The sequence below is a fragment of the Theropithecus gelada genome, chromosome 20 (genome assembly GCF_003255815.1).
Source record: "Theropithecus gelada isolate Dixy chromosome 20, Tgel_1.0, whole genome shotgun sequence".
NCBI classification, from domain to species: Eukaryota; Metazoa; Chordata; class Mammalia; order Primates; family Cercopithecidae; genus Theropithecus; species Theropithecus gelada.
In genome coordinates, this window is record NC_037688.1 from 10,763,463 (window position 1) to 10,790,195 (window position 26,733).

Below are 26,733 nucleotides of genomic sequence, written 5' to 3' on the forward strand. Positions count from 1 at the left end.
CTTAGCACCCCTGGGACAGGGCAGGGCTTTCGGCCAGCTGACACGGCCCCCATCTCTCCTGCTCCTCCAGGCTCTGCTGAAGCAAAGGGAAACTCTGTAGTCAATTTCAGGCTGAACTGGCTTTGCTTCTTGGGCCTCCTTATTTCTTCCTCACTGCAGTTGCCTTATTGCTCAAAAGAATCTCATTCAGTTTCTCAGGTTTTTATGGCCAAAAGGAAGGTAGCTTACTGCTTCTGTTTCCCTCCCTTCCTCATCCCTCATTCCTCCAACTCCCTTCATTTCTTCCTTTCCTTCTCGCCCACCCTCTCCCCTTTTTTCTCTTCCTCCCTCTTCCCTACCCCTTTTCCCCTATCCCTCTCCTTCTCTCCCTTCCGCCCTCGTCTCCCCTCTCCTTCTCTCCCTTCCTCCCTCCGTCTCCCCTCTCCTTCTCTCCCTTCCTCTGTCTCCCCTCTCCTTCTCTCCCTTCCTCTGTCTCCCATCTCCTTCTCTCCCTTCCTCCCTCCGTCTCCCTTCTCCTTCTCTCCCTCTCCCTTTCTGCCTCTCCCCGCTTTCATCTCCCTACCGCTTCCCTCTTTTTCTCCATCTCCCTCTCCTTCCCCTCCTCCCTCTCTTCCTCTTTTCCCTCCTCCTCCTTCTTGCCTTCTGTCCTCCCTCCTCTTCTCCCTCCCTCCTCCTCCCTCTCCCTACCTCTTTCCTCTCTTTCTCTCCTTCCCCCCTCCTCTCCCTCCTCCCTTTCTTCATCTTTCCTCCCTTCTCTCCCTCCCTTCTCCCACTTTCCTCTCTGTCTTTTCCTCCCTCCCCCTACCCCCCACCACAGTAAAAATAAAAAGTCCCTCAATGCATCACCCAACCTGCAGTGGGGCAACTGCAAGCTGACCAGTTACCTACTTCTCAATAGGCAAGTAGGTTCCAGTGAATAAAGAAAAATGGTCCTCACTATGCACAGGCTATAAAGGGACTCGTATTTCAGTTTAATCATGAGAAAGGCTCTCTGCTTTAAGTAGCACTCTACATGCATTTCCCAAGCCAAACTGCTAGGACTCAACTGCGGGTTCTGCTCCTTCCTGGCTGTCCATACTCAGGCAAGTGACTTTATTTCCTCCATTTCCTCATCTATAAAATGGGGGTGGTTGGGATTAAACTGTCTGTGGAAAGTTCTCAGCATGGCGCCTGGCACAAAGCAACGTCTCCCTCGCCTCTGTTCTCACTCCTGTTCCACAGAATTACACCCACTCTTCTCTGCTGATCCTCTAATCTCACATCCCCAATTCTGTCTTTCAAATGTGTTGTGTCATCATTTATTTGCAAACATGTCTATTTAATTTCAAATGAAAACGCTTTTGAGTGGAATTAAAAACAAAACACATGCGGGGGAGAAAAGAAAGGCTGACAGACATGTTAGTAAACAGTGAAATATTTTTGAAAGCTGGATACAGATAGCTCAGATGCTCGAGGGTTGAAATGGACAGACTTTGGCTATGAAGAGATATGCGAATGTTAGCAGAGGGACCTTTTTGGGGGATTAAGGAATCAGGAACACAACTCTCTCTTCTTTCCTTCCCACCAGGGCTCCATGCCCCACTTACTGGAGGACCAAGCAAGACCTTGTTGCCTTCGATTTACAGGATCCCAGTCAGATCCTGATATTTTCCATAGATTCTTAACAACATTTCAAGTTAAATATTAAACTATTCATAGACATAGTGTGGAGTGAGCCAAGTGCAACACGTTGCTGTCAGGGGTGTTGGCTACTCCGCCAGCTGTTGAAAAAAGGAGAAAGAAAGAGAGCAAACTGAGATCCACACACCCCACACATTATGACCAAGGCGCCTTCTGAATTCAGGAGAGCCAGGCAGACGGGGATCACTGGATGCTCACAGCTTGGCAGCAGATATTCACTGGAGCCAGAACAGTCTGCTCTGAGGCTTGTCTGCATCCGGAAGTTGCAGGAAAGTTCCACAACGTGTAAAGACTTCTTTTGTCCTCTCTGTGGGAGAGCTGGGGAAATAGGATTCCTTATAGACTTATCCTCCCCTCCCCTCCAAGGAGCAAAGGCTGCTAAAAACTTCTGAAGCCTGAATCCTAAAGTTGGAGGCTTTCTCTCTCTCCTCCCAGTGATCGGAGCTTCTCAGGGTTGGGATCGTCTCATGGTTCACGGGCCAAAGGCAGTTCCAGGAAGGTGAGGGTCTGACTCTGGAGAGAGGCATCTCAGCTCTTTGGCTCAGGGGTTGCATCCTTCAGCGGGGCATCCTTGCAGTCTGCTGCCTGGGTGCCGGTCTCCAGCCCTGGCTCTCCTCCCTCACGCTCTTCTCCAGGCTTCTGGGACTCAGCTGCCACCGTGGTGCTCTTGCTGGAGCGGCACCCCATCTCAGAGGGACCCAGAGGATCCAGTGCTCTTGGACGTTCCGGGAGGAGGAAGGTCTGTGCGGCTGATCCTTGGGGGCCAGCGTTAAATAACCGTCCTCGGAGCACTGTTGAAAAGAGCCAGTTCCGTTTCTATGGACACAAGGAGATGCCCCCCTGTGCATAAGGAGCCCCCTGTGGGGTGGGCAGGGCCTGGAGAGCTGCCCTTCCAGCTAACCTGGCCAATTCCAGTCACTGTGCCCCATTCATTCCACCAGAAGAATTCCCATTTGTTTAATCTACAACTTACAAATCACCCCACCACCACTTCCTAGTTACCTGTAAACACCAGCCCCTATCTTCACATGCAAAACAAGTCCTGTCACTATGCAACGGGCTGTGGCCTCCCTCTGTATCTCAGGGCCACGTTCAGTTCCTAGGACTCACCCCCCCACTTGGAGACCATCCTTTAACCTAGAATGCCAACTCCACCCAGTGGTGAGGAAGAGGGAGTCTTAGGACCATGGACTCCTGGGGTTATCCAAACAGGTAAGTCATTAAAATAACTAGCTAATAGATGCTGGGTGCTACTCAGTGCCAAGCACAGTTCACATCCATTATTTGTTTACAACCCTAAGAAGTAGGTATATTATTTAATCTTCATTTAACACATGGAGACACTGAGGCACAGGGAGGTTGAGTAATTTGTCTGAGGTAGTTTCTAACAGCCAGCAAATAGCAGGGCTGGGATTTGAACCCAAGTCATCTGCCTTCCAACCTCTTATATTTTCTTTTTGTTGTTGTTGTTTTTGTTTTTGAGACAAGGTCTCACTCTCTTGCCCAGGCTGGAGTGCAGTGGTGCAATTATGGCTCACCACAGCCTAGGCTCAAGTGATCCTCTCAGCTCAGCCTCCCAAGTAGCAGGGACTATAGGTGCACGCCACCATGCCCAGCTAAGTCTTGTTTGTTTTGTTTTTTTGTAGAGGTGCCGGGGATTGGAGGGTGGTGGGGTTCTCACTTTGTTGCTCAGGCTGATCTCGAACTCCTGGGTTCAAGTGATCTGCCTGCTCAGCTTCCCAAAGTGTTGAGATTACAGGTGTAAGCCACCCACTCTGTTTATCACTATGCTAATCTTATCTATTTTAAAGACCCCATCAGGCTATCTTCACACACCACAACAGATGTTATCCACTTCATAAGCTGTTATTGTGCTTTTAATCTGGGACACACGGGTAAAGGTTTTCGCAGCTGTGAGCGATCTCTGATGTGAATACTTCCTGAGTGAAGCCTCGTGTTCCATGGAACTGGAGTTGGGAACTCCTGTGCTCTATAGTTGACCCTATGTTATAGTCTGATCACCTGGCATTCCTTTTCCTGACTCTAGTAGTGGACTGATAATCCTGACCCAGCTCCTAGGAAGCTAGATGGAGGGTCAGGCAGGACTGTGAAGCGGCTTTTCAGAGAAGTACATTTACAATGATTCTTTGTGTATGCACACAGCAGTCAAAGGTGACATTGACTCAGATTCATTTGTGGAGGGCAGGTGCACACCAGCCTCGGACACTTCACACAGACCTTCTTGGTTACTCCTCACAATCACACAGTCCTCCAAGGAAGTATTATTAACCCCACTTTAGAGTTCAAATCACTGAGTCCAGAGTGGTTTGGTCGGTTACCCGGGGTCACAAACCTGGTAAGCAGCCAGCTCAAGATGCAAGCGCAGGTCCTGCTGTCTCCAGAGCCTGTGATCTTCCCACTCCAATCCCCTTTCTGCCCCTGCCTCTGGTTGGTGCCATTCCTCCTTTCTGGGCCTGGGAATTCAGTGATCTGCCAGAATGCTGCAAAACTCCCTTATAAATCAGCTTTCTCTGAACAAACTTCTTGCCAACAGGACCTGGCAGAGTGACAATCCAGAAGACATTATGATGCTATTTACCTCTCCCACATAAATGCCAAAGTACACTTTGGGGCTGTCAGGGTGGAAGAGGGAGTTTTCATTTACCTTCCAATTAAGATGCCCCGTTTGAGGCAAAAACTCATTTGGATATTGGGATCCAGGGCCAACAATCCTCTTGTGGAGCCTCCAAATTAATCATGCTTAACCCAAGTCAGCCCAAGAGACAGGCAGCAGGAGCACCCAGGGGCCAGGTGAGAAACCCTAGGATTGTGCATGGACCAGTTTAGAGGCAAGGTCCATGGGATTAGATGCGGGAGTCTTTAAAAAAATGTATGTGGTAAGAAATCTTGGCTTGCAGCTGGGCGTGGTGGCTTATGCCTGTAATCCTAGCACTTTAGGAGGCTGAGGCGGGTGAATCACTTGAACCCAGGAGCTCAAGACCAGCCTGGCAACATGGTGAAACTCCATCTCTACCAAAAAAAAAAAAATACAAAAATTAGATAAGCATGGTGGGGCATGCCTGTAGTCCCAGCTACTTAGGAGGCGGAGGAGGGAGCATGGCTTGGACCCAGGAGATGGAGGTTTCAGTGAGCCAAGATTGTGTCAATGCCCTCCAGCCTAGTAAACAGAGCTAGACCCTGCCTTAATTTAAAAATCTTTAAAAAGAATCCTTGTCTTGCCTGTGACCACCTCTCCCCGCCACACCCTGGATGAGTTGTATAATCTGTGGGACCAAGTGCAAAATAAAAATGTGGACTCCTTGTTCGAAATGATTGAGAATTTCAAGACAGTGACAGCAGAACTTTAAATGAAGCACAAGGCCCACGAATCCAGCCCTGTCCACACCCAACCTCTTCCTCAACTCCCAGAAATGGATTCACCTCGGATGAGGACTGTGATTTGCCAGATCTGCTATCTGGCTCAGCTCAGGGTACACAGCCCTAGGAATAGAATGTGACCAGAAGAAAAGCAAGAACAGAGAAATGAGGTATGGGCAACCCAAAGATGGATGGGACCTCAGTAGATCACATTTTAAATATTTTCAGCTTTAAACTGCTTCCTTAGACATTACTACCTACAAAACATAGCACACATGCACACACACACACACACACACACACAGATCCACATTAAAAACACAAAAACTTCTTGGAAAACATACTGACCATGTCATATGTTGGCAAGGTTGTGGAGCAACTGGAACTCTCATATATTGCTAGTGGGAACCATGATATGGTGCAGCCCCTACAGAAAACAGTTGGGCAGTTTCTTAAGAAGTATACATTTACCATAGGGCATTTACCTGTATTAGTGAGCCCTGGATGCCATAAGAAAATACCACAGACTGGGTGGCTTACACAAGACATCTATTTCCTCACAGTTTTGGAGGCTAGAAGTTCATGAGCAAGCTGCCTGCAAAGTTCAGGTTCTAGTGAGGGCTCCCTTCCTGGCTTGTAGACAGCCCGCTTCTCACTGTATCCTCACATGACCTTTCCTCAGTACTGAGAGCTCTGATATCCTTTCCTCCTCTTATAAGGATACCAGTTCTATCAGATTTCTGGCCCATCCTTATGATGTCATTTAATCTTAATTGCCTCCATAAAGTCCCTTTGTGTATGCACACAGCAGTCAAAGGTGACATTGACTCCAAATACAGTCCCTATCTCCAAATACAGTCACATTGGAGTTCAGGGTTTCAACATATAAATTTGGAGGTAAGGCCGGGTGTGGTGGCTCACAGTTGTAATCCTAGCAGTTTGGGAGGCTGAGGTGGGTGGATCACTTGAGGTCAGAGTTCAAGGCCAGTCTGGTCAACATGGTGAAACCCCATCTCTACTAAAAATACACAAACTAGCCAGGTGTGGTGGTGTGCCCCCATAGTCCTGGCTACTCGGGAGGCGGAAGTGGGAGGATCACTTGAGCCTGGGGAGTCCAGGCTGTAGTGAGCTATGATTGTGCCATGGCACTCCAGCCTGGATGACAGAGAGATACTGTCGAAAAAGAAAGAAGGAAAGGAAGGGAGGGAGCGAGGGAGGGAAAGGAGGGAGGAAGAGAGGGAAGGAGGGAGGGAGGAAGAAAAGAAAGAAAATCAGATTTACTGTTTATTAAGAAAATTTGGGCTGGGTGCAGTGGCTCATGCCTGTAATCTCAGCACTGTGGGAGGCTGAGGCAGGCGAGTCACTTGAACCCAGGGGTTTGAGACCAGCCTGGTCAAAATGATGAAACCCCATCTGTACAAAAAACATACAAAAATTAGCTGGGTGTGGTGGCATGTGCCTGCAGTCCCAGTTACTCCAGAGGCTGAAGTGGGACATCACTGGAATCTGGGAGGTGGAAGAGGTAGAGATTGCAGCGTGCCAAGATTGTGCCACTGCACTCCAGCCTAGGCTACAGAGTGAGACCCTCTCTCTAAAACAAAAAAGGGAAGAAAAGAAAATAAAAACGTTTAAAGATCAAACAACAAAAATAAATAAAAACCATTTGCCAGGAGCCTAGGGGGCTTATTTGCCATCTGGTCCTAGTACTCGAGATCATTTAAAATTCTCGCTCTCCTGCTTCTCACTCACTTACTCAAACAAACAAAAAACACTTGCCACTCATTTAGCTCAACAGCTCTTTATTGAACCACAAGGTACAAAGTTCCATTTTGGGTGCTGCGCAGTTTATAGAACCTTAAATCGCAATTAAGGAGGCCTGAGCCTGGAGGCCAAGAGGGCTTGTGTGCACAGGGTCACCTAACAGCTATGACTGTAGGTCAGGAGAGTGGTCAACCCAAGGCACCCTGCAGAAGGGGAACTGGGGACATAAGCACCCAACCTCACTATCCTCCCTGCCTCTGGTCTTTGCCAGGTATACCATTGGCCAAACCCAGCTTGAAACTAGTAGGCATATAAGCCTTTGGTGGTGCCCATTTAAGTCAAACACACAGAGCCGGATGGAGGGTGGATACAAGACAGGTAGCACCACCCACATGGATATGACTCTTGGTTTTTTGTTATTTATTTATATTATTTTTTAATAGAGATGGGGGTCGCATTATGTTACCCAGGTTGCTCTCGAACTCCTGGGCTCCAGAGATCTTCCTGCCTCAGCCTCCCAAAGTGCTGGGATTACAGGCATGAGCCACTGTGCCCGGCCAGTTTGTTTTTTTTTTTTTTTTTTTTTGAGACGGAGTCTAGCTCTGTCGCCCAGGCTGGAGTGCAGTGGCCAGATCTCAGCTCACTGCAAGCTCCGCCTCCCGGGTTTACACCATTCTCCTGGCTCAGCCTCCCGAGTAGCTGGGACTACAGGCGCCTGCCACCTCGCCCGGCTAGTTTTTTCTATTTTTTTAGTAGAGACGGGGTTTCACCGTGTTAACCAGGATGGTCTCGATCTCCTGACCTTGTGATCCGCCCGTCTCGGCCTCCCAAAGTGCTGGGATTACAGGCTTGAGCCACCGCGCCCGGCCGTTCCAGTTTGTTTTTTGAAATCAGGTCTCACTCTGTTGCCGGGATGGAGTGCAGTGGAGTGATCAGGCATGGCTCACTGTAGCCTCGACCTTCTGGGCTCAAGCCATCCTCCTGTCTCAGCCTCCTCAGTGGCTAGAACTACAGGCGTGCACCACCACACCCAGCTATTGTGTGTGTGTGTGTGTGTGTGTGTGTGTAGACAGGGGTCTCACTTTGTTTCCTAGGCTGGTCTTGAACTCCTAGCATCAGGTGATCCTCCGGCCTCGGTCTCCCAAAGTGTTGGAATTACAGACATGAGCCACCATACCTGGAGCATCTTACTCCTGATTAAGGGGCATAGAATCTGCTGGATGAGGCCACATTCTTGCAGCAAATTATACTATTTAGCAGCATCAATAAGTCTTTTAATATGGAGGATGTCACACTGGAAATAGGGGACAGGGGAGGGCTTCCTAGAATAGGCCACATTTGAGCTGGACCTAGAAGGATGCACAGAATATCAGCTAGTAAAAGAGGGAAGGACACAGTGACCAAAATGAGCAAATATAAAATCCCTTCCTAAGAGTACAATTTAATTCTCTGGTCGTTGATGGGAAGGCAGGTAGTGGTCATGGTTAAAAGCAGTTTCAGCATGAGAGGAACTTGGGTTTGAATACCACCTCTCCAGTGTACATGCTGTATGGCCTTCAGCAAGTTGCTTAACATTTTTTACTCTGTTTCCTTATCTGTAAGATGTAATTAATAATAACCGCTTCCTGGGGCCAGGCACGGTGGCTCACGTCTGTAATCCCAGCACTTTCAGAGCCCGAGGTGGGCGGTTCACTCGAGGTCAGGAGTTCGAGACCAGCCTGGCCAACATGATGAAACCCTGTCTCTACTAAAAATACAAAAATTAGCCAGGTATGGTGGTAGGTATCTGTAGTCCCAGCTACTCGGGAGGCTGAGGCAGGAGAATTGCTTGAACTGGGAGGCGGAGGTTGCAGTGAGCTGATATTGCTCTACCCTACTCCAGCCTGGGCAACAGAGCGAGACTCTGTCTCAAAATAATAATAACTGCTTCCTGGGCTGTGCATGGTGGCTCACACCTGGAATCCCAGCACTTTGGGAGGCCAAGGTAGGTGGATGGCTTGAGCTCAGGAGTTTGAGACCAGCCCGAGCAACATGGTGAGATCCTGTCTCTACCAAAAATATAAAAAATTAGCCAGGCATGGCTGGGTGCGGTGGCTCAAGCCTGTAATCCCAGCACTTTGGGAGGCCGAGACGGGCGGATCACAAGGTCAGGAGATCGAGACCATCCTGGCTAACATGGTGAAACCCCGTCTCTACTAAAAAATAGAAAAAACTAGCCGGGCGAGGTGGTGGGCGCCTGTAGTCCCAGCTACTCGGGAGGCTGAGGCAGGAGAATGGTGGGAATCCGGGAGGCGGAGCTTGCAGTGAGCCGAGATCGCACCACTGCACTCCAGCCTGGGCGACAGAGCGAGACTCCATCTCAAAAAAAAAAAAATTAGCCAGGCATGATGGCACACATCTGTGGTCCCAGCTACTTGGGAGGCTGAGGTGGGAGAATCATTTGAGCCTGGGAGGTGGAGGTTGCAGTGAGCCAAGATCACACCATTGCACTCCAACCCGAGTGACAGAATGAGACCCCATCTCAAAATAAAATAAAATAAAATAAAATAAAATAAAATAAATACAATTAAAATAATTGCTTCCTGGGATTTTTGGAAAGAGTCAATGAGACAGAATCAGTTCATCTGCTATTATACTTCCTAACACCTGGGAGGGTTTGCAGGTACAATCCAGAACCAGAATGTGACCTGTCTTATTCCCATCAATCATAGACACACTGTGACCTCAAGAGTTAAGTTGCCAGTCAGTCCACAAGCCAGCCTCACAAGACCAAGTGTCCTTTCCTTTCCCCTTGGTCTCTTTGGTATTTCTGCCTCTTTCCTTCTCTACACCTCCTGCTGGGGTCCCGACACCATCTTGCCCATGACTCCAGTGCCACCATTTCTAGCTCCATCCATTTTAGACCACAGAGGATCCTCACCCTCTTTAATGGAGACTCACTCTAGAAGATACATATGCCCTTTCTTACTAAAAAGTAGGTCACATCTCATAACATAATTTTATGAATTTATTTTAAAAAACAAAAATAAACAGAATTCTCCCTTTGAAGAAAAGTGTGAACAGAACAAGAAAGCAAAAGGGATAAAAATGAGTACCTTGCCTATCTTGTTCCATATATAAAGCACAGCGTCTAGCACGTAGTAGGTGCTTAGTAAACAGCACTGAGGTGTTCAGGGCATGTGCTTTGGAATAAGATAATCCAGATTCACATTCTGGGTACATTACTTGCTAACTCCTCTACCTAAGGGCAATTAAACATTACAGGTCTCAGTTTCTTCGCTGAGAAAATGGGGAGAGTAACAGTGCCTACTTCGTAGGATTGCTGTTGAGGATTAAATTGTCAATCTAAAATCCTTAGTGCGTGAGCCAGGTATGGCAGCTTGTGTCTATAATCCCAGCTACTTAGGAGGTTGGAGTGGGAGAAATGCTTGAGGCCAGGAGTTCTAGACCAGCCTGAGCAACATTAAAAAAATAATAAATAAACCCCATCTCTTTAAAAAAAAAAAGAAATAAAAATTTAAAAATTAGCCAGGCATGGTGACACATGCCTGTAGTCCCAGCTACTTGGGAGTCTGAGGTGGGAGGATCCCTTGAGCTCAAGAGTTTGTGGCTGCAGTGAACAATGATCGCCTGGGTTACAGAACAAGACCCCATCTCTTAAAGAAAACTCTTAGTGTCTAACATGTTATGAATATTTTATTATTATTTACATACTTCAGCCTACCAAAACTCCTGTTTTCCATGGAGAAAGCAGACCTGTTAATAACTCTGCAGTTTCCAAAAACACTGTGATTAGCAGAATGAGAAAAATGCCATGAGAACTCAGAAGAGAAAGTCACTAGGAAGACTAATCTCATCAGGTGATGCCAGAATCCGGAGGTTGTAATCTAGGACTTTGCCCAGGCATGCTTTGGGGCACAGTGATGGGGAGAGAGCTGTTGCAAAGATGGGGCAAGAGTGGTCGGGACATGACTCAGACACTTTAAAGTGAAAGAATGGGAAATTGTCTGCCAGCTGGTACTTACCTTGGGCTGTCAGCGCTCCTCTGACTGATTCACCTTCACCAGGGCACCAGCCTGCAGTGGAGTAGCTGGGGCTGGTTCCTATTACTGACGCCCACCACCCCCTGCCCTTCCAGGTATTGCCCACAGATGACACCTCCTCCTCCTGCTCCTCCTCCTCTTCTTCCCCTGCTCCTGCTTCTCCTCTTCTTCCTCCTGCGCCTTCTCCTCCTCCTCCTCCTGCTCTCCTGCTCCTCCTGCTCCTCCTCCTCCACCTGCTCCTCCTCCTCCTGCACTTGCTCCTCCTCCTGCTCCTCCTCCACCTCCTCCTCCTGCTTCTCCTCCTCCTCCTGCTCCTCTTCCTCCTGCTCCTAGTCCTCCTCGTTTCTCCTGCTCTTCCTCCTCCTGCTCCTCCTCCTCCTCTGCCCTTGATATTCACTTTGACCAGATTACACCAGGACAGAGAGTCCAAAGGTTAAATAGGCGCGCGCGCGCGCGCACACACACACACACACACACACACACACACACACACACACACACGGCTAGAACAATGACAGAGCGTCCTGGGGGAGAGAGTGGGGGCCGGGGGGACAGGGAGAAGAGGATTGCAGGAGTCACTTTCACAAATTGCCTCAAATTTCCACTGAAGGCATTATCCCCAAATGTTGCCACACAGAGAAACTGCCAGGATTAAAAGAAAAGGTGAAGACGTTCCCATAGAACTCTGCAACGCTTGTATCCATCACCAGGCCTGTCTGCCCTTGGCGCCCTAAACATAGATTTATTTATTTATTTTTTTGAGGCAGGGTCTCACTCTGTCACCCAGGCTGGAGTGCAGTGGTGCGATCTCGGCTCACTGTAACCTCCTTCCGGGTTCAAGGGATTCTCCCACCCCAGCCTCGGAGCAGTTGGGATTACAGGCGCCTGCCACCACGCCTGGCTAATTTTTGTATTTTTTGTAGAGATGGGGTTTCACCGTGTTGACCGGGCTGGTCTCAAACTCCTGACTTCAAGTGATCCTCTTGCCTCAGCCTTCCAAAGTGCTGGGATTACGGTGCCCGGCCCTAAATATAGATATTTTTAATAAATCCTGTACTTACCTACAACGAGCTCAGTTGCTTTGCATTAGATCATTGTGTGTGTTAAAAGTATTCGTGTGTTACATTAAATGTGAATTCAACAAGAGCAGAGAGTTTTGTTTTGTTCTTCATTGTATCCCTTGATTGTAGAAAAGTGGCACATAGTAGGTGCTCAGGTTAATCGTTGTTAAATGAAGAAATAAATGAAATATAAACCTATTAAATGGTCTACGATATTTGTAAGCGTTTTGGCATGTCTTCATTTAAAGAATACCAGGCAGCTGGGAGCCATAGTTTACACCAGTAATCCCAGTGCTTTGGGAGGCTGCAGGCGAGAGGATCGCTTGAGGCCAAGAGTTCAAGAGCAGCCAGGGCAACATAAAGAGACCTCGTCCCTACAAAACAAACAAACAAACAAAAACAATTCCCTTAAGCCGCCCCTTCCCCTTCCACTGCTCAGGGAAGGCCTTCCAGCAGAGCAGAGCACTAGGTCGCTGGCACACACCCATCCTCCACCAGCCCTGGCCTCTGTAGAGCAAGTCAGCAGAGCAGGCTGTTTCTCTCATCCAGGGACGGTTTAGGGGGTGGCAGGAAGAAAGGGCTGCTGATAGGCAAAGGGTCTCCCTGGATTTGAGAGAACCCCAGCCTCGGATAGTCCCAGCACATTTAAACGAGAAGCGGTGCCAAAGTGGGGTGCACTGAAAGCTGCTGGATGAAGGGAAAGATCCCTGAGCCCAGCACGGAAAACCGGAGGATGGATACCAGGCCGAGGGCTAGGGCCTGGCCGTCCCTCTGTGCCCCAAGAGAAAGTTCACCAAGTTCAGATCCCAGTGCCCTGCAGCGGGTGAAGGTGGTCCGGCCCCAGGCCGAATCTGGCCACAGGGCTGGCGGCGCGTTGGAAAACCGCCCACGTGGGAAGCCCTGGCTGCATTTCCGCCCCGGACTGCGCTCCCGCCTGCCAGCTCGGTCTCTGCGCAGCCGCCCCGCGCCCACTAGGTGGCGCCTGCGCTCTAGTGGGCGCTTCATAGGCGCAGCGACCGCGACAGCTCGAACCTGAGTCCCAGGATTCCGGGGACTGGAGGGCAGCGCCGGCAGCCAAGGTAAGATTCCTGAGCTCCGGGCGTCTCCCTGGAGCCTCTGAGGTTGGGGTGGACAGCGGGGCGGCCGCTGGGCACAGTTTGCGGTCTGCAGAGATAACCGGAGGAGTCGGGGCGGCAGCACGTGTTGTAGCTGGGGGGCACCCAGAGACCCGCAGTCTCGGAGCTGGGCCTAAAGCAAGGCAGAGCACCAGGTCGCTGGCACGCTCGCATCCTCCCCAGCGCTCGCCTCCGAGAGCATGCCCGAATCCCCAAGCCGCGCGTCCTCGAAGCGGAAAGCAGCCACTGTCGCCTAGCGCCACTCCAGGGTGGCAGCGGAGTGCTGATAAGGTCCAGAGCACCACTTCTTAAACTTGTCTGCACGTTGGCGTTGCTTGGGGAGCATTAAAAAAATACCGATGCCCTAGTTCCACCCCCCCAGAGGCTCAGATGTGATTGGTCTGGGGGGGGACTGGACATCTGGGTATTAAAATGTTCGCAAGAGATTCCAGCTGGCAGCCAAATTTGAGGACCCTTGATCTAGGGAGTTGGAGAAAAACGGAGGACATTTGTTTGTTCTAACCCAGAATGCTGGTGATTCCCTCCTCCTCTTCCTCCAGTTCGCCCTCCTCCTCCTTTCTCATGTGCCTTTTAAGCAGGAAATGCCTCTGCCTTTGTACTGTCAAACCCAAGATAACATACTTACCATCCCCCACCCCCCACAGTAGGGCTGGTTCTGAAAGGGTTGAACTCAAAAATGGGCAGGGAACAGAAAGACACCAGTGTGGAGTGTGAGAGAAGACTCTTGGGGTTTACGGGTAGGAAGGGGGTTCCTCCCCACCCTGATCCCAGAGAAGATCAGGAGACTGGCTGGAGCTGTCTTCCTCATTTTGGCAAACCTAGCTGATCAGGCAGTGAGAGGCCTTATAACAAGCAAGGGCCCTTTTGTAACTACTAAAAATGAGCCCTTACGTTTGTTTGTTTGTTTTATACAGATGGGGCCTCACTACATTGCCCAGGATGGTCTCAGACTCCTAGGCTCAAGCCATCCTCCAGCCTCGGCCTCCCAAAGTGCTGGGATTACAGGCATGAGTCACTGCGCCGCCCCCCCCCCCCCACCCCTTATATTTATATAACAGCAGTGTTACTGGCATGGGCAGAGAATCCCCCGAGGCAGCCCTTCTTTCTGTGTGACCTTGGAAACTCACTGAACCATCCTCAGCTTCAGTGTTTGTATCTGCAAAATGGGTGTGATAACTCTTACGGTTGCCGTGGGAATTATTCACAATAAAAGCTACTGTTTACTAAGGGTTCACCCTGTGCTAGAGGCTTTCTGTGCAGGGCCACGTTGACTCCTGACCATAACTTCCAAGGTAGTACTATGAATACTGCGTTTGATAGCTGAGGAAACTGAGGCTCAGAGAGGCCAGTGATCTTGCTCAAGGTTATATAATTAATTAATAAGAAGCATGTCCCATATTTGAACCCAGGCAGTCTGCTCTTGAGCGCAGGTGCAAAAGAACTATACTCTGCTGTTTCCCTTGTTGACCAGGACAGCGTGCACGGGGCAGGCGCTTGGTGTGTCTTCACAAACACTAGCTATGACTGCTGTGAGCTGTGCACTTCCACTGAATTGACTCATTTGTTCATTCGAAATACATTTATTATTGAGAGCCTACTGTGGGCCAGGCAGTTTTCCAGATGCTAGAGATAAAATGTTAGTGAGACAGAATTCAGCCAGCCCTGAATGAGAGAAACACATTATTCACAAGTTCTGAATTTGCAAATTCGTCCCTGTAATCCCAGCACTTTGAGAGGCTGAGGCAAGAGGATCGCTTGATGCCAGGAGTTTCAGATCAGCCTGGGCAACATAGCAAGGCCCTGTTTGCTTAAAAATTATATACATTGAATAATGTTTTAAAAAAATTTGTGGCCAGGCATGGTTTCTTATGCATATAATCCTAGTACTTTGGGAAGCTGAGGCAGAAAGATTACTTGAAGCTAGGAGTTCCAGGTCAGCCGGGGTAACACAGTAAGACCCCATCTCTTTATTTTAAAAATTATATAATTAAATAATTTTTTTAAAAAATGTGTTTGTGGCCGGGTATGGTGGCTCACACCTGTAATCCCAACACTCTGGGAGAGCGAGGTTTGAGTTTAGGAGTTTGAGCTTAGGAGTTTGAGACCAGCCTGATCACTTGAGCTTAGGAGTTTGAGACCAGCCTGGACTGCATAGCGAGACCTAGGCTCATTTTAAAAAAATAAATAAATAAAAATAAGAGGAAAAAAGGCCGGGCGCAGTGACTCATGCCTATAATCTCAGCACTTTGGGAGACCGAGGTGGGTGGATCACCTGAGGTCAGGAGTTCGAGACCAGCCCGGCCAACATGGCAAAACCCCATCTCTACTAAAAATACAGAAATTTAGCTGGGTGTGGTGGCGGGAGCCTGTAATCCCAGCTGCTTGGGAGGCTGAGGCAGGAGAATTGCTTGAACCTGGGAGGTGGAAGTTGCAGTGAGCCGAGATCACGCCTTTGTACTCCAGCCTGGGCAACAAGAGTGAAACTCCTTCTCAAAAAAATAAAAATAAAAAAAGAAAGAAAGAAAATGTTTGTGTAACTTCCAAATCAATATCCACGACACTTTCACAGTCATATATGGATGCGCGTAGAATAGTGAAAAAGTTGAGTCACCCAACTTGCACATTCCCAGCCAAGGGCAAACAGGAGGACACGCTGCTTTCTGGTTTCAGCTCTTGTGCTATAAACAAGTGTCCCTTTTGTGGTGTACTTAGTGCCACATTTTTTGCATGTTTGTGCGTTTTTGTATGCGATGTCGCTGTTTGAAATGGCCCCAAGTGTACTGTTGACGTGCTGTCTAGTGTTCCTAAGCATGAGACAGCTGTGATGCGCCTTACAGAGAAAGCATGTCTGTTGGGTAAGCTTCGTTCAGACATGAGTTATAGTGCAGTTGGCTGAGTTCAATGTTAATGAATAATATGTATATATATCAAATAAGGCATCTTTTGTATTTGTTTTTTTGAGACGGAGTCTCACGCTGTCTCCCAGGCTGGAGTGCAGGGACACGATCTCAGCTCACTGCAGTCTCTGCCTCCGGAGTTCAAGCAATTTTCCTGCCTCAGCCTCCCATGTAGCTGGTAGTACAGGCACATGCCACCATACCCAGCTAATTTTTGTATTTTTAGTAGAGACGAGGTTTCACCATGTTGGCCAGGCTGGTCTCGAACTCCTGACCTCAGGTGATCTACCCACTTTGGCCTCCAAAGTGCTAGGATTACAGGCTTGAGCCACAGTGCCCGGCCTATAAGGTGTCTTGAAACAGAAACACACATAAACCAAGGTTATGCGTTGACCTGCCAGGCAGAAGGTGGGGTGAGGAAAAGATGTTTCTGGCAGAAAGGTTGGCATGTACAGAGACAGCCAAGAGCTTGGCAAGGCCAGGGGACTCAAGGAAAGCCAGTGGGCAGGGAATGTGGTGGTCAAAGGGAGCAGAGAGGCTGGGGCCAGGCGGCGCCGTGTCTTGTGGGCAGCTCTCATTTCATCCGATTAGCACGGTAATCCTGGCAGGTCAGATCATTTCCGCCTTTGAGAGATGATGAAATTGACATTCCATGCTGTTAAATGACTTGCCCAAAGTTGTACTGCTGGTAAGCAGCAATACCCCCTACCCCCCAACTTAATCTAATGTTGACCAGACATTTGGTTTTGTTGTTGTTGTTGTTGTTGTTGTTGTTGGTTTTTGGTTTCTTTTGTTGTTGTTTTTAAGAGACAGGGTCTTGCTCTGTCACCCATGCCTCCTGCAGTGGTATGATCATAGCTACTGCAGCCTCAACATCCTGAGCTCAAGGGATCGTCCCACCCAGCCAAGTAGCTGGGACTACAAGTGCACACCATCATGCCCAGCTAATTTTTTAAACAGGGTCTTGCTATGTTGCCTAGGCTAGTCTCCAACTCCTAGACTCAAGTGTTTCTCCTGCCTTGTCCTCTCAAAGCACTGGGATTACCTGGCCAACATTTGGGTATTGATCAGAAATCTCAGGACGTGGGCTGGAGGTTTGGTTTGTTTTGGGGAGAAATCAGTAACTAAGTGGTGGTGAAAGTGATCAAGCGTGGATGAAACCACGTGGGATAGTGGCAGGGTGTGGAGAAGAAAATTTCTCATGTCCTTTAAAAAAGAAAAATATTCCTGGTGGCTGGGCACAGTGGCATATGCCTGTAATCCCAGCACTTTGAGAAGCAGAAGTGGGAGGAATGCCAAGAGTTCAAGACTAGCCTGGGCAACATAGTAAGACCTCCACCTCTATCTTTAACAACAAGAAAAATGGAAAAATGGAAAAAAAATTAAACAAAAAATATTCCTGGTATAAAGACATGAATGCCTCTGTGAAAGAGTCTTAGGTACTTGCAGAGGGTGAGAGTAATGACCATGGTCATAAAGATGTGGCAAAAGGAAATGTGAAGGTCTGATTCAAACTGCCCGCAGATACTAGGTCTGGGAACTGGCCTCCCTACCCATGGGGCAGCCAGGCCTCAATCTGCCTCTTGTCTCTGCAGGATAATGACTTTGAACAGGCATCAGCAAACTTTTTCTGTAAAGGTCCAGAGAGTAAATATTTTGAGCTTTATGGACCATAGGGTTTCAGTTGCAGCTGCAGTAAATTCTCACTTAATGTCATCGATAGGTTCTTAGAAACTGCAACTTTAAGCAGAATGACGTACAGTAAGTCCTCGAGTAACGTCGTTTCTTGTAATGTTGGTGAGAAACTGCGCTGTAGCGTAAAAGCAGCCGTAGATGGTGTGTAAACAAATGAGTATGTCTGGGTTCCAATAAAGCTTTATGGACACTGAAGTTTTGAATTTCACATAATTTTTCTGTGTCACAAAATATTATTCTTTAAACATTTTTTTCAACCATTTAAAAATGTAAAAGCTGGCCAGGCATGGTGGCTCATATCTGTAATCTCAGGACTTTGGAAGACTGAGGAGGGAGGATTGCTTGGGGCCAGGAGTTCAAGACCAGCCTGGGCAACATAGCAAGACCCCCATCTCTACAAACAAACAAACAATAAATAATGTAAAAACCATTCTTAGCTCACAGGCTATACAAAAACAGGCAGTAGGCTGGATGTGGCCCATGGGCTGTAGTTTGCTGACTCTTGATCCAGAATTATGAGACCTGAGGATCAGAAGGATACTAAGTAGGTTGGATGCAGTGGCTCATGCCTGTAGTTCCAGCACTTTGTGAGGCTGAGACAGGAGGATTGTTTAAGGCCAGGAGTTCAAGGTCAGGCTGGGCAACATAGTGCCATTTCTATTTAAAAAATTTTTAAAATTAGCTGAGGCCTGGATTGGTGGCTCACACCTGTAATTCTAGAAATTTGGGAGGCTGAGGTGGGAGGATTACTTGAGTCTAGAAGTTCTAGAGCAGCCTGGGCAAAATAGCAAGACCCCATATCTACAAAAAAATGAAAAATTAGCCAGGTGTGGTGGTGCACCTGTAGTCCCAGCTACTCGGGAGGCTGAGGTGAGAGAATCAATTGAGCCGAGGAGTTTGAGGTTGCAATGAACCATGATCATGCCACTGCGCTCCAGCCTGGGCAACTGAGGGGGACCCTGTCTCAAAAAACAAACAAAAATTAGCTGGGCATGGTGGCATGCACCTGCAGTCCCAGCTACTGGGGAGGCTGACAGGGGAGGATCACTTCAGACCAGGAGTTTGAGACTGTAGTGAGCCATGATTGTACCACCGCACTCCAGCCTAGGTGACAGGGCAAGATGTTGTCTCTTTTTTTTTTGTTTTGTTTTGTGTTTTTGAGATGGAGTTTCTCTCTTTTGCCCAGGCTGCAGTGAAATGGTATGATCTTAGCTCACTGCAACCTTCGCCTCGCGGGTACAAGCGATTCTCCTGCCTCAGCTTCCCTAGTAGCTGGGATTATAGGCACCCGCTGCCATGCCTGGCTAATTTTTGTATATTTAGTAGAGACGGAGTTTCTCCGTGTTGGCCAGGCTGGTCTCAAACTCAGGTGATCCACCCGCCTCGGCCTCCCAAAGTGCTAGGACTACAAGCATGAGCCACCGTGCCTGGCCAAGATGCTGTCTCTTTAAAACAAATAAACAGACAGACACACAAAACAAAAAAAAGACAAAACAAAACAGACAGACACACAAAAAGAATACTAAGGGTTCATCTAGTTTGAGTCCTTACGTGATCTGTGGATCTCCACTGAACATTCTCAGCCATTTCTTGAGTCCTCACATCTCCCTGGGCAACTCATTCCACTGACAGAAGTTTAAAGCTATGTCATAGTTGTAGGTTTCCCCAAAGCAGATCATGAGAAAAGGATTCGGGTGCCAGAAATTTATTTCGGAAATGATCCCAGGAAGCCCAGTGAGAGTGAAATTAACTGAGAAAGGGAGAAAAGCCAATAAAAAAGGTGTTGATGAGTGAGTTTCCACTGGGCAATTGGGTCTTCATCCCGCAGGGACTTAGAGAGACTATAGAAAATATTTCAGAAGTGTCCCACGAAAAGGCAGGGAGACTGGGGTATATCCTTGACTCCCATCCCTCATTATTGAGGGTTGTCTCGCTAACTTTCTGCTGTGCACACCCTGAGGCCAGAAAATGACTTAAAGCAGAAGTGAGAGGTAGCCCAGGGCATATGGAAATGTCTGCAGGTAACCTCGGGTGAGCTGAGGAGTACGGGTGGGGCACCCACAGTGTCTCCAACAAAGTGTTTCTGGCTTTGCTTTCTAAGATGTGCAACTCATACCCCAAGGGGTCTTGTGAGATGACTTTGGTGTGGCACAGAGAGAGACAGGGTACCCAAGAGCACAAAGTCTCAGAATAGGAAAGGGATTTTTCCCTTTTGAGCTGTCTCTTTGATCCTGCTCTGCCTGCCTCTCACCCCTGGGGCTGCCCTGTCTCCCCAGAGCAGGTGCTCCACCCACGCTGGCCTTTCACTTCCTCCAACTTGTGGGACTGGGACTCTTCCTTCTGACTGCAGTCAACAGAAGTCTGGGCAAAGTACTAGAATGCTACTGTAACACTTGATTGTCTCCCCTTTCATTGGAAAGATAGCAGTCCTCCAGTTCAGGGCATTTAAGAGACAGCAGTAAGTGTGACCATTTAATAACATTGTTAAAACTGTAACAATCTAATAACATTGTTTGCTTTTATGTTTATCTTTACAGTTTCCACCTGTACATGGCTTTTCATGTATGGTAGTAATATAAAGTTTCCCTTAAAATACATGTATATAAATAATGTGTCCATTTAAAGAAAAATATTAAATAAGAGTATCGATGGTATAAGGACAGAATAAAATATAATAGGCCAGGTGCAGTGGCTCTTGCCTGTAATCCTAATACTTTAGGAAGTAGAGGCAGGAAGATCACTTGAAGCCAGGAGTTGGACACTAGCCTGGGCAACATAGTGAGACCTCATCTCTACAAAACATTTAAAAAATTACCTGGGTGTAGTGATGTGTGCCTGTAATCCAGCTATTTAGGAGGCTGAGATGGGAGGATGGTTTAAGCCCAGGAGTTCGAGGTTACAGTGAGCCATGATTGTGCCACTGCACTCCAGCCTGGGAAACAAAGCGAGACCTCAATTATTAAAACAATAAAACATTTATAGGGCCAGGCACGATGGCTCACGCATGTAATCCCAGCACTTTGGGAGGCCGAGGAAGGTGGATCACCTGAGGTTGGGAGATCGAAACCAGCCTGACCAACATGGAGAAACCCCATCTCTACTAAAAATACAAAATTAGTCGGGCACATGCCTGTTATCCCAGCTGCTCGGGAGGCTGAGGGGAGAATCGCTTGGACTCGGGAGGCAGAGGTTGTCGTGAGCCAAGATCATGCCATTGCACTCTAGCCTGGGCAACAAGAGTGAAACTCCATCTCAAAAAAAAAAAAAAAATTAATAAAAAAAAGTATATATATATATAATACCCACCACTTATTGAGTACTTAATAAGTGCTGGATGCTCTTCTAAGCACTTTCTATGCGTCATTCAAATCATTTAATTAATCCTCACCAACATGGGTTAAGTACTATTTGAGGTAGGGACTCTTTGCCCCATTTTACTACTGAACAAACAAGCATAGGGAAGTTAAATAACTTGCCCAAAGTGATATAGCTAGGAAATGATGAGCTGGAAAATAAACCCAGGTGGTCCTACTCCAGACTTGTGCTCTAAATTGCAGAATTATGCTGCTTCTCAGAAATTTGACATACACGCACGTACACACACACACACAAAAAATGTGAAGGTGATATTTGAATAACTGAAGTTAGAGGAAAACTGCCCTAAAAGGTTCCCCTTTTTTATCTGTCTCCCTGTATCTACTGCCCTTTGGTTGCCATACTTTTTCTTTTTCTTTCTTTCTTTCTTTTTTTTTTTTTTTTTAAGAAAGACAGGGTCTCACTCTGTTGCCTAGGCTGAAGTCCAGTGCTGTGATCTTAGCTCACTGCAGCTTACACTCCTAGGCTCTGGCCATCCTCCCACCTCAGCCTCCAGAGTATCTAGGGGTATAGACATGAGCCACCACGCCCAGCTAAATTTTTTTTTTGGTAGAGACAGTTCTGGCTATGTTGCCCAGGCTGGTCTCAAACTCCTGGCCTCAAATGATCCTCCTGCCTCAACCTCCCAAAGTTCTGGAATCACAGGCATGAGCCACCACATGTGGCCTGGTTGGCATATTTTCTTTACAGCCTCAGAAGATCAGTCTGTTCCCTTTCCGTCACCACAGTTCTTCAGATGTTTGATGACAGAGGACTGGTTGGCCTTCCCAGATCTTCTGTGCTCTGCATTAAACATTGCCAGTTCCTTCTACTCGTTTCTGTTGCATGTTCTTAGCATGTTTCCCCCGAGCACAGGGCCTCTTCCTTGTTCTTGTTTCTTCAACATAACCTATAAAGTTATTTTGTTGCCTTAGCTGTTTTTCTGCAGGTCTCCCACAGCTCATTCTGGGGGCTCAGGGTAGGGAGATTGTGGTTGGGGTGACTCACGTGGCAAAGGGCAGCTTGAGAGTGACATCAAAAAGTGGGGGGGGCAGCTGTCAATCAGGGAAAACCCCCCTAGGGCCAGCAGTACAGTGGGCTGGAGGCTAGTGATCCCGGTTCTCTGCAGGCCAGAGATGAAGGTTCTTCTGTGCACTTGGAGCTAACCAGGCTGAAAGGGGCGGACTAACCAAATTCACTGGAGGCCGGTGAGGAAGCTGGGCTGCACACGTATTAAATCACAAGGGAGGCTGGGCACAGTGGCTCGTGTCTGTAATCCCAGCACTGTGGGAGGCCGAGGTGGGTGCATCACCTGAGGTCAGGAGTTCAACACCAGCCTGGCCAACATGGTGAAACCCCGTCTCTACTAAAAATACAAAAATTAGCCAGGCATGTGGCTATTACAGGCACATGCCTGTAATCACAGCTACTCCGGAGGCTGAGGCAGGAGAATTACTTGAACACAGTAGGTGGACGTTGCAGTGAGCTGAGATCGCACCATTGCACTCCAGCCTGGGCGACAGAGCGAGACTCTGTCTCAAAAAAAAAAAAAAAAAAGAAAGAAAGAAAGAAAGAAGGAAGGAAGGAAAGAAAGAAAGAAAAGAGAGAAATCACAAGGGGAGAAGCAACTACAATGCAGTCGGAAACCTCCATGTCAACTTGTCAGCACACTTTCTCTTGTGGGAATGTCAGAATCTAGTTAGAAGGTTGATTTTCGTGGAATCAAAGCAAGGTGAGCAAAATGAAGGATTTTAATCACCAGGAGAGCCTAAGATATTTGTACTCTGAGGGATACAAGAGAGCCTAAGATATTTGTACTCTGAGGGATACAAGATACTCTAGAGTGGCAGCACTGCTAGTATAATTCCCCCTTTCTGTGCTTGTGATAGAAATGTCTGATCGATCACTGCATGTTTTCCTTCCTACTGCTCCCTGGACCAGCCCTAAGATTCTTAGCAAGAGAGTATTCTGGCCCTGTGCGATGGCTCATGTCTGTAATCCCAGTGCTTTGGGAGACCAAGGCAGAAGGATTGTTTGAGCCCAGGAGTTCAAACCCAGCCAGGGCAATATAGTGAGACTACATCTGTACAAAAAAATTTAAAAATGAGCTGAATGTTGGGGCGAGCGCCTGTAGTCCCAGTTACTTGGGAGGCTGGGTGGGAGGATGGCTTGAGCCTGGGAGATTGAAGCTGTAGTGAGCTCTGATCACACCACTGCACTCCAGCCTGGGAAACAAAGCCAGATCCTGTCTTAAATTTAAAAAAAAAAAAAAAAAAAGGAAGAGAGTATTCCTGGAAGCTCTGGCCAGACGTCTGAGCTGCCTGTAATGCTCAAGTTGGTTTTCAGAGTTTCCACTACTCTGGACAACGTGGAAGACAATGACTCTCAAAGACTTGCTCTTTGGTTCTGCTTTTTCAGAGCTCCTCACGCATCACCATTTCTCTCTACCTATGATTCCCTCAGCTTATGTTAATGCAATTGGCTCGCTTTTTGTTTTGTTGAGTCTTGATTTAATTTCCAGGCATTGCTCTTCCAGTTTTGTCCAGAGACACATCCTGTCCTGTCCTTAAGGACTTGTGCAAATCAGTAATCACAGATGCTGTGTGCAGCCCACTGATACCTACTCTTCTCACATTTTGGGGTGGCTTACTGCATACCCCCAAGTAAGAACTTCTTGCAATCAGGAGGCAGTTTGCTGGGGTGTTGAGGTTTGTTCCATTATCAAACAAACTGAGATTCCTACCTAAGTTCCATCACTTACTGGTTGTGTGTGACCTTGCATGAGTTGCTTAACCTCCTGAGCCTAGTTTTCTCTGCTGAAATATAGAATCAGCAGCATCACAATTTTAGACTCTTACTACTGTTATCACTCAGTTATGACTGGGGCCTGGGGTACAAAAGAAAGCAACAAGGCAGCAGAGGAAATTTAGGTACTAAACCCAAGTCATCGAGTTTGCTGCTTTTTAGCATTGGTTATGCTTAACTAAAGAGTTAGGAGTCTTAGTATTTTGGAGCAAGCCGACCTTTTGCCAGCCTTAAAAAAATGTACATTATGTACATGGCCTCTCTTTCTACCCATATAGAGAAATGTACTTACCTAAAAGAAAAGTAAATGCATACAGAGAATCGGTGGCACCTGGAGCTGAGAGAGACCTTGAGCTCCTGGAGTAGAGGTGGCCCCTGCCCTGTCTCACAGGGGAGACCCAGCTCTTGCCCTAGGAAGGCTGCTAGTCTAATGAGAGAGACACCATATTTAACCTCAGGGAGGCTGGGAGGAAAGCCACACAGTGTTCTTCGTGTAAGCTATAGGGTCTTCTCTGCAGGCACTGCTGTATCTGCTCCTTCTCTTTGGTCAGTCAGCAGGCAGGGACAGAGAGGCTGTCGTCATTCACAAGTCCATTACACCTGTGTCAATGCATATTATCAGGCCAGTTTCTGAGGATGTGACTCAGGAATCCGTTTCTGAAAGATTTTATATATTTTTGGTAAAATTTAGATTTACAAAAAAAAAAAAAAAGAGAGAGACAATACTACAGAGTTCCCACATATCCCATATCCAATTTCCCTTATTATTATTATTTTTTTAAATTTTGAGATGGGGTCTCTCTCTGTCACCCAGACTGAAGTGCAGTGGTGCGATCTTGGCTCACTGCAACCTCTGTCTCCTGGGTTCGAGCCATCCTCCCACGTCAGCCTCCCAAGTAACTGGGACTACAGGCGCATACCACTATGCCCAACTAATATTTTTATTTATAGTAGACATGGGGTCTTGCTGTGTTACCTAGGCTGGTCTTGAACTCCCAGGCTCATGCAGTCTGCCTGCCTCGCCTCCCCAAAGTATTGGGATTACAGACATGAGCCACAGAGCCAGTTTCTCCTATTATTAAAGTCTTATATTGCTATGGTACATTTGTTACATTAACTGATATTGATACTTGATATGGTACATTTGTTACAACCTGATATTGATACGTTATTATTAACTAAAAACATTGTTTATTCAGATTCCCTTAGTGTTTATTTAATGTTCTTTTTCTGTCCCAGGATCCCATCCAGAATACCAAATTACATTTATATCTTTTTTTTTAAATACCAACAAAAATGGGCTTGAAACCACTATACATTTATTTGTTGTGTATCCTTAGTCTCCCATTGGCTGTGACATTTTCTATGAATTTTCTTGGTTTTGGTGACCTGGAGAGTTTTGAGGAATACTGGTCAGATATATTGTAAAATACCCCACTACTGGAATTCATCTCATATTTTTCTCATGATGAGGGTTGTGGGTTTGAAGAGGAAGACCACAGAAGTAAAATGTCATTTTTATCACATCACATCAAGCATCTGTACTATCAACATGACTTATTACCAGGTGGCTAAGGTAGCATTTGTCAGGTTTCTCCACTGTAAAGTGACTCATTTTCCTCTTTTTCATAGTGTCGTCTTGGAAGGGAGTCACTGAGCAGCCCACACTGGAGCCCAGGAGTTTGGGACTAGCCTGGGCAACATAGTGAGACATCCATCTCTACAGGAAAAAAAAATTAGCTGGGCATGGTGGCATGTGCCTGTGGTACCAGCTACTCGGGGTGCTGAGGCAGGAGAATTGCTTGAGCCCAGGAGGTCAAGGCTGCAGTGAGCTGAGATTGTGCCACTGTCCTCCAGCCTGGCACAGCCAGACCCTGTCTCAAAAATAAATAAATAAAAATGTGAAACCCATGTAGGGCTGGATTCCTACCCCACTTCCATCACTTACTGGCTGTGGTTGATCTTGGATAAGTTGCTTAACCTCCTGAGCCTCAGTTTTCTCAGCTGAAATATAGAGCTAATATCACTACCTGCTGCTTAAGGTTATTAAGCAACAGGCACATAGTAAGTCCTCTATGAATAGAAGTTGTTATTGTTGTTAGTCTGCCATTCAGTTTCCTTCTGGATCTGACTCCGGATCCGAACACCACTTTTCAAGGTAACAAGACAACAGGCTTGTGTGGCAGGTGTTCCTGCACCGAGTTACTTTCTCACTGGTCACCTTCTCTTCCCCACCGATCCAGCATTCTCTCCCACCTCGACCTCGCAGTCACACAGTACTTCAGCTAAACACAAGGCACACATCTGCACATCCTCATTCTCTCAAACCCACCTTAAGCACCACTTCCTCTGTGACACCACCCAAGAGAGCCAGGCAAGAAGTCCCCTCTCCTCCTGGGAACTGCGACAGCACCCACTCTACTGTGTACCCTCATATTCTGCAGCCCTCATCACTTTTAACCCTGTGTCAAAGCAAGGTGCACTGTCCTCTCCCTGAACAATTCTCATCTTTGCTCATCTTTCTCTCCCACCTGCACACATTGGGCTCAGTGCAAGCTTGTGGACTTGTTTGCACCTGCGGTAAGTTTTGACAAGACAAAGGAAGTAGGGGAAATGCCGTATCCTGAGTGCTAACTGGGCCTAACTGGGCAGCCTGTGAGGGCTGAACTTTGCAGAGGCTGAGAGGCTGACCCTAGGTCATTTCCACTATTTTGTATATATCCACATATTTTATGGTGGTAAAATACACATGACGTTGAAATTTACCATTTTAACTATCTTAATGCATTTTCTTTTCTTATTTTATTTTATTTTTATTTATTTTTTTGAGACAGGGTCTTGCTCTGTTGCCCAGGCTGTAGTGCAGTGGTGCCATCTCGGCTCACTGCAACCTCTGCCACCCGGGTTCAAGCAATTCTCCCTG

At 47.4% G+C, this 26,733-nt stretch overlaps 1 protein-coding gene across 1 annotated transcript in view; it reads left to right on the forward strand.

Moving 5' to 3' along the window:
* Nucleotides 1-12,923: 12,923 nt before the first annotated feature.
* Nucleotides 12,924-26,733, forward strand: part of CHD9 (chromodomain helicase DNA binding protein 9) — a 274,510-nt gene continuing 260,700 nt past the window's right edge. The window contains exon 1 of the mRNA XM_025370142.1: nt 12,924-13,002. The gene's annotated coding sequence lies outside the window, so the exon portion shown is untranslated. The remainder of the gene's footprint in view (nt 13,003-26,733) is intronic.